The following is a 6,000-nucleotide window of genomic DNA, read 5'->3' on the forward strand; positions in this document are numbered from 1 at the left end:
AGTTTATCACACTCACTTTGACTATATATGTTGTAGCAAGAGATTGTTTCTCGCTTACGGCCATACCAGCCTGGGTACGCCCGATCTCGTCTGATCTCGGAAGCTAAGCAGGGTCGGGCCTGGTTAGTACTTGGATGGGAGACCGCCTGGGAATACCAGGTGCTGTAAGCATTTTGTCCACGAGGGTGTGCTCTTGCACTATTTCATCAGCAACACTGCCTTGTATTAAGCATTTAATGATGAATTGACTAAATGTCTGTTTTATCAGACTCACTTTGACTATATATGTTGTAGCAAGAGATTGTTTCTCGCTTACGGCCATACCAGCCTGGGTACGCCCGATCTCGTCTGATCTCGGAAGCTAAGCAGTGTCGGGCCTGGTTAGTACTTGGATGGGAGACCGCCTGGGAATACCAGGTGCTGTAAGCATTTTGTCCACGAGGGTGTGCCCCTGCACTATTTCATCAGCAACACTGCCTTGTAGTAAGCATTTAATGATGAATTGACTAAATGCAGCTTCCTGCCTTTTTAATAGGATCAAATTTCCTTGTGTTTTCAATTAGCATCTGCCTTGTATTTATAAGACAAACAAGAATATTGTTGCTGAATGCAGCTTGTGTGTGCTTTGTGCTCCTTTGCCCTGTTCAAATGATGAAAGGAAATAAAGTTTGTATTTTATCCAACTACCTGTGCTAAAAAGTGATGGGAACAGTGTTTGTAATTTCTTCTACTTTTTCAGTGACACAAAGTTCAAGCTGCTTATCTAATTGGTGAAAATGCAATGTCTGTTTATCACACTCACTTTGACTATATATGTTGTAGCAAGAGATTGTTTCTCGCTTACGGCCATACCAGCCTGGGTACGCCCGATCTCGTCTGATCTCGGAAGCTAAGCAGGGTCGGGCCTGGTTAGTACTTGGATGGGAGACCGCCTGGGAATACCAGGTGCTGTAAGCATTTTGTCCACGAGGGTGTGCTCTTGCACTATTTCATCAGCAACACTGCCTTGTATTAAGCATTTAATGATGAATTGACTAAATGTCTGTTTTATCAGACTCACTTTGACTATATATGTTGTAGCAAGAGATTGTTTCTCGCTTACGGCCATACCAGCCTGGGTACGCCCGATCTCGTCTGATCTCGGAAGCTAAGCAGGGTCGGGCCTGGTTAGTACTTGGATGGGAGACCGCCTGGGAATACCAGGTGCTGTAAGCATTTTGTCCACGAGGGTGTGCCCCTGCACTATTTCATCAGCAACACTGCCTTGTAGTAAGCATTTAATGATGAATTGACTAAATGCAGCTTCCTGCCTTTTTAATAGGATCAAATTTCCTTGTGTTTTCAATTAGCATCTGCCTTGTATTTATAAGACAAACAAGAATATTGTTGCTGAATGCAGCTTGTGTGTGCTTTGTGCTCCTTTGCCCTGTTCAAATGATGAAAGGAAATAAAGTTTGTATTTTATCCAACTACCTGTGCTAAAAAGTGATGGGAACAGTGTTTGTAATTTCTTCTACTTTTTCAGTGACACAAAGTTCAAGCTGCTTATCTAATTGGTGAAAATGCAATGTCTGTTTATCACACTCACTTTGACTATATATGTTGTAGCAAGAGATTGTTTCTCGCTTACGGCCATACCAGCCTGGGTACGCCCGATCTCGTCTGATCTCGGAAGCTAAGCAGGGTCGGGCCTGGTTAGTACTTGGATGGGAGACCGCCTGGGAATACCAGGTGCTGTAAGCATTTTGTCCACGAGGGTGTGCTCTTGCACTATTTCATCAGCAACACTGCCTTGTATTAAGCATTTAATGATGAATTGACTAAATGTCTGTTTTATCAGACTCACTTTGACTATATATGTTGTAGCAAGAGATTGTATCTCGCTTACGGCCATACCAGCCTGGGTACGCCCGATCTCGTCTGATCTCGGAAGCTAAGCAGGGTCGGGCCTTGTTAGTACTTGGATGGTAGACCGCCTGGGAATACCAGGTGCTGTAAGCATTTTGTTCACGAGGGTGTGCCCCTGCACTATTTCATCAGCAACACTGCCTTGTAGTAAGCATTTAATGATGAATTGACTAAATGCAGCTTCCTGCCTTTTTAATAGGATCAAATTTCCTTGTGTTTTCAATTAGCATCTGCCTTGTATTTATAAGACAAACAAGAATATTGTTGCTGAATGCAGCTTGTGTGTGCTTTGTGCTCCTTTGCCCTGTTCAAATGATGAAAGGAAATAAAGTTTGTATTTTATCCAACTACCTGTGCTAAAAAGTGATGGGAACAGTGTTTGTAATTTCTTCTACTTTTTCAGTGACACAAAGTTCAAGCTGCTTATCTAATTGGAGAAAATGCAATGTCAGTTTATCACACTCACTTTGACTATATATGTTGTAGCAAGAGATTGTTTCTCGCTTACGTCTATACCAGCCTGGGTACGCCCGATCTCGTCTGATCTCGGAAGCTAAGCAGGGTCGGGCCTGGTTAGTACTTGGATGGGAGACCGCCTGGGAATACCAGGTGCTGTAAGCATTTTGTCCACGAGGGTGTGCTCTTGCACTATTTCATCAGCAACACTGCCTTGTATTAAGCATTTAATGATGAATTGACTAAATGTCTGTTTTATCAGACTCACTTTGACTATATATGTTGTAGCAAGAGATTGTATCTCGCTTACGGCCATACCAGCCTGGGTACGCCCGATCTCGTCTGATCTCGGAAGCTAAGCAGGGTCGGGCCTGGTTAGTACTTGGATGGGAGACCGCCTGGGAATACCAGGTGCTGTAAGCATTTTGTCCACGAGGGTGTGCTCTTGCACTATTTCATCAGCAACACTGCCTTGTATTAAGCATTTAATGATGAATTGACTAAATGTCTGTTTTATCAGACTCACTTTGACTATATATGTTGTAGCAAGAGATTGTTTCTCGCTTACGGCCATACCAGCCTGGGTACGCCCGATCTCGTCTGATCTCGGAAGCTAAGCAGTGTCGGGCCTGGTTAGTACTTGGATGGGAGACCGCCTGGGAATACCAGGTGCTGTAAGCATTTTGTCCACGAGGGTGTGCCCCTGCACTATTTCATCAGCAACACTGCCTTGTAGTAAGCATTTAATGATGAATTGACTAAATGCAGCTTCCTGCCTTTTTAATAGGATCAAATTTCCTTGTGTTTTCAATTAGCATCTGCCTTGTATTTATAAGACAAACAAGAATATTGTTGCTGAATGCAGCTTGTGTGTGCTTTGTGCTCCTTTGCCCTGTTCAAATGATGAAAGGAAATAAAGTTTGTATTTTATCCAACTACCTGTGCTAAAAAGTGATGGGAACAGTGTTTGTAATTTCTTCTACTTTTTCAGTGACACAAAGTTCAAGCTGCTTATCTAATTGGTGAAAATGCAATGTCTGTTTATCACACTCACTTTGACTATATATGTTGTAGCAAGAGATTGTTTCTCGCTTACGGCCATACCAGCCTGGGTACGCCCGATCTCGTCTGATCTCGGAAGCTAAGCAGGGTCGGGCCTGGTTAGTACTTGGATGGGAGACCGCCTGGGAATACCAGGTGCTGTAAGCATTTTGTCCACGAGGGTGTGCTCTTGCACTATTTCATCAGCAACACTGCCTTGTATTAAGCATTTAATGATGAATTGACTAAATGTCTGTTTTATCAGACTCACTTTGACTATATATGTTGTAGCAAGAGATTGTATCTCGCTTACGGCCATACCAGCCTGGGTACGCCCGATCTCGTCTGATCTCGGAAGCTAAGCAGGGTCGGGCCTGGTTAGTACTTGGATGGTAGACCGCCTGGGAATACCAGGTGCTGTAAGCATTTTGTTCACGAGGGTGTGCCCCTGCACTATTTCATCAGCAACACTGCCTTGTAGTAAGCATTTAATGATGAATTGACTAAATGCAGCTTCCTGCCTTTTTAATAGGATCAAATTTCCTTGTGTTTTCAATTAGCATCTGCCTTGTATTTATAAGACAAACAAGAATATTGTTGCTGAATGCAGCTTGTGTGTGCTTTGTGCTCCTTTGCCCTGTTCAAATGATGAAAGGAAATAAAGTTTGTATTTTATCCAACTACCTGTGCTAAAAAGTGATGGGAACAGTGTTTGTAATTTCTTCTACTTTTTCAGTGACACAAAGTTCAAGCTGCTTATCTAATTGGAGAAAATGCAATGTCTGTTTATCACACTCACTTTGACTATATATGTTGTAGCAAGAGATTGTTTCTCGCTTACGGCCATACCAGCCTGGGTACGCCCGATCTCGTCTGATCTCGGAAGCTAAGCAGGGTCGGGCCTGGTTAGTACTTGGATGGGAGACCGCCTGGGAATACCAGGTGCTGTAAGCATTTTGTCCACGAGGGTGTGCTCTTGCACTATTTCATCAGCAACACTGCCTTGTATTAAGCATTTAATGATGAATTGACTAAATGTCTGTTTTATCAGACTCACTTTGACTATATATGTTGTAGCAAGAGATTGTATCTCGCTTACGGCCATACCAGCCTGGGTACGCCCGATCTCGTCTGATCTCGGAAGCTAAGCAGGGTCGGGCCTGGTTAGTACTTGGATGGGAGACCGCCTGGGAATACCAGGTGCTGTAAGCATTTTGTCCACGAGGGTGTGCTCTTGCACTGTTTCATCAGCAACACTGCCTTGTATTAAGCATTTAATGATGAATTGACTAAATGTCTGTTTTATCAGACTCACTTTGACTATATATGTTGTAGCAAGAGATTGTTTCTCGCTTACGGCCATACCAGCCTGGGTACGCCCGATCTCGTCTGATCTCGGAAGCTAAGCAGGGTCGGGCCTGGTTAGTACTTGGATGGGAGACCGCCTGGGAATACCAGGTGCTGTAAGCATTTTGTCCACGAGGGTGTGCCCCTGCACTATTTCATCAGCAACACTGCCTTGTAGTAAGCATTTAATGATGAATTGACTAAATGCAGCTTCCTGCCTTTTTAATAGGATCAAATTTCCTTGTGTTTTCAATTAGCATCTGCCTTGTATTTATAAGACAAACAAGAATATTGTTGCTGAATGCAGCTTGTGTGTGCTTTGTGCTCCTTTGCCCTGTTCAAATGATGAAAGGAAATAAAGTTTGTATTTTATCCAACTACCTGTGCTAAAAAGTGATGGGAACAGTGTTTGTAATTTCTTCCACTTTTTCAGTGACACAAAGTTCAAGCTGCTTATCTAATTGGTGAAAATGCAATGTCTGTTTATCACACTCACTTTGACTATATATGTTGTAGCAAGAGATTGTTTCTCGCTTACGGCCATACCAGCCTGGGTACGCCCGATCTCGTCTGATCTCGGAAGCTAAGCAGGGTCGGGCCTGGTTAGTACTTGGATGGGAGACCGCCTGGGAATACCAGGTGCTGTAAGCATTTTGTCCACGAGGGTGTGCTCTTGCACTATTTCATCAGCAACACTGCCTTGTATTAAGCATTTAATGATGAATTGACTAAATGTCTGTTTTATCAGACTCACTTTGACTATATATGTTGTAGCAAGAGGTTGTTTCTCGCTTACGGCCATACCAGCCTGGGTACGCCCGATCTCGTCTGATCTCGGAAGCTAAGCAGTGTCGGGCCTGGTTAGTACTTGGATGGGAGACCGCCTGGGAATACCAGGTGCTGTAAGCATTTTGTCCACGAGGGTGTGCCCCTGCACTATTTCATCAGCAACACTGCCTTGTAGTAAGCATTTAATGATGAATTGACTAAATGCAGCTTCCTGCCTTTTTAATAGGATCAAATTTCCTTGTGTTTTCGATTAGCATCTGCCTTGTATTTATAAGACAAACAAGAATATTGTTGCTGAATGCAGCTTGTGTGTGCTTTGTGCTCCTTTGCCCTGTTCAAATGATGAAAGGAAATAAAGTTTGTATTTTATCCAACTACCTGTGCTAAAAAGTGATGGGAACAGTGTTTGTAATTTCTTCTACTTTTTCAGTGACACAAAGTTCAAGCTGCTTATCTAAT

General features: G+C 43.2%; 16 non-coding genes across 16 annotated transcripts; all 16 read left to right on the forward strand.

Annotated features, from left to right (window-relative positions):
- Positions 1-52: 52 nt before the first annotated feature.
- On the forward strand, positions 53-171 carry LOC145851052 (5S ribosomal RNA). The gene has a single exon (XR_014372901.1). It is a non-coding gene; the product is annotated as a 5S ribosomal RNA (ribosomal RNA).
- A 139-nt stretch (positions 172-310) lies between these two features.
- Positions 311-429, forward strand: LOC145885206 (5S ribosomal RNA). Its single transcript, XR_014396787.1, has one exon. It is a non-coding gene; the product is annotated as a 5S ribosomal RNA (ribosomal RNA).
- A 409-nt stretch (positions 430-838) lies between these two features.
- On the forward strand, positions 839-957 carry LOC145851062 (5S ribosomal RNA). Its single transcript, XR_014372912.1, has one exon. It is a non-coding gene; the product is annotated as a 5S ribosomal RNA (ribosomal RNA).
- Positions 958-1,096: 139 nt separating this feature from the next.
- On the forward strand, positions 1,097-1,215 carry LOC145851073 (5S ribosomal RNA). Its single transcript, XR_014372923.1, has one exon. It is a non-coding gene; the product is annotated as a 5S ribosomal RNA (ribosomal RNA).
- Positions 1,216-1,624: 409 nt separating this feature from the next.
- LOC145851084 (5S ribosomal RNA) lies at positions 1,625-1,743 on the forward strand. Its single transcript, XR_014372934.1, has one exon. It is a non-coding gene; the product is annotated as a 5S ribosomal RNA (ribosomal RNA).
- A 139-nt stretch (positions 1,744-1,882) lies between these two features.
- Positions 1,883-2,001, forward strand: LOC145851078 (5S ribosomal RNA). Its single transcript, XR_014372928.1, has one exon. It is a non-coding gene; the product is annotated as a 5S ribosomal RNA (ribosomal RNA).
- Positions 2,002-2,410: 409 nt separating this feature from the next.
- On the forward strand, positions 2,411-2,529 carry LOC145886713 (5S ribosomal RNA). The gene has a single exon (XR_014398298.1). It is a non-coding gene; the product is annotated as a 5S ribosomal RNA (ribosomal RNA).
- A 139-nt stretch (positions 2,530-2,668) lies between these two features.
- On the forward strand, positions 2,669-2,787 carry LOC145851095 (5S ribosomal RNA). The gene has a single exon (XR_014372945.1). It is a non-coding gene; the product is annotated as a 5S ribosomal RNA (ribosomal RNA).
- A 139-nt stretch (positions 2,788-2,926) lies between these two features.
- On the forward strand, positions 2,927-3,045 carry LOC145885207 (5S ribosomal RNA). The gene has a single exon (XR_014396788.1). It is a non-coding gene; the product is annotated as a 5S ribosomal RNA (ribosomal RNA).
- A 409-nt stretch (positions 3,046-3,454) lies between these two features.
- LOC145851106 (5S ribosomal RNA) lies at positions 3,455-3,573 on the forward strand. The gene has a single exon (XR_014372956.1). It is a non-coding gene; the product is annotated as a 5S ribosomal RNA (ribosomal RNA).
- Positions 3,574-3,712: 139 nt separating this feature from the next.
- LOC145884102 (5S ribosomal RNA) lies at positions 3,713-3,831 on the forward strand. The gene has a single exon (XR_014395681.1). It is a non-coding gene; the product is annotated as a 5S ribosomal RNA (ribosomal RNA).
- A 409-nt stretch (positions 3,832-4,240) lies between these two features.
- LOC145851115 (5S ribosomal RNA) lies at positions 4,241-4,359 on the forward strand. Its single transcript, XR_014372965.1, has one exon. It is a non-coding gene; the product is annotated as a 5S ribosomal RNA (ribosomal RNA).
- A 139-nt stretch (positions 4,360-4,498) lies between these two features.
- LOC145851126 (5S ribosomal RNA) lies at positions 4,499-4,617 on the forward strand. Its single transcript, XR_014372976.1, has one exon. It is a non-coding gene; the product is annotated as a 5S ribosomal RNA (ribosomal RNA).
- A 139-nt stretch (positions 4,618-4,756) lies between these two features.
- Positions 4,757-4,875, forward strand: LOC145851137 (5S ribosomal RNA). The gene has a single exon (XR_014372987.1). It is a non-coding gene; the product is annotated as a 5S ribosomal RNA (ribosomal RNA).
- A 409-nt stretch (positions 4,876-5,284) lies between these two features.
- On the forward strand, positions 5,285-5,403 carry LOC145851148 (5S ribosomal RNA). Its single transcript, XR_014372998.1, has one exon. It is a non-coding gene; the product is annotated as a 5S ribosomal RNA (ribosomal RNA).
- A 139-nt stretch (positions 5,404-5,542) lies between these two features.
- Positions 5,543-5,661, forward strand: LOC145885209 (5S ribosomal RNA). Its single transcript, XR_014396790.1, has one exon. It is a non-coding gene; the product is annotated as a 5S ribosomal RNA (ribosomal RNA).
- The last annotated feature ends 339 nt before the right edge of the window (positions 5,662-6,000 follow it).

The sequence above is a fragment of the Salmo salar genome, chromosome 08, assembly GCF_965601325.2.
Source record: "Salmo salar chromosome 08, fSalSal1, whole genome shotgun sequence".
Classification (NCBI taxonomy): Eukaryota; Metazoa; Chordata; class Actinopteri; order Salmoniformes; family Salmonidae; genus Salmo; species Salmo salar.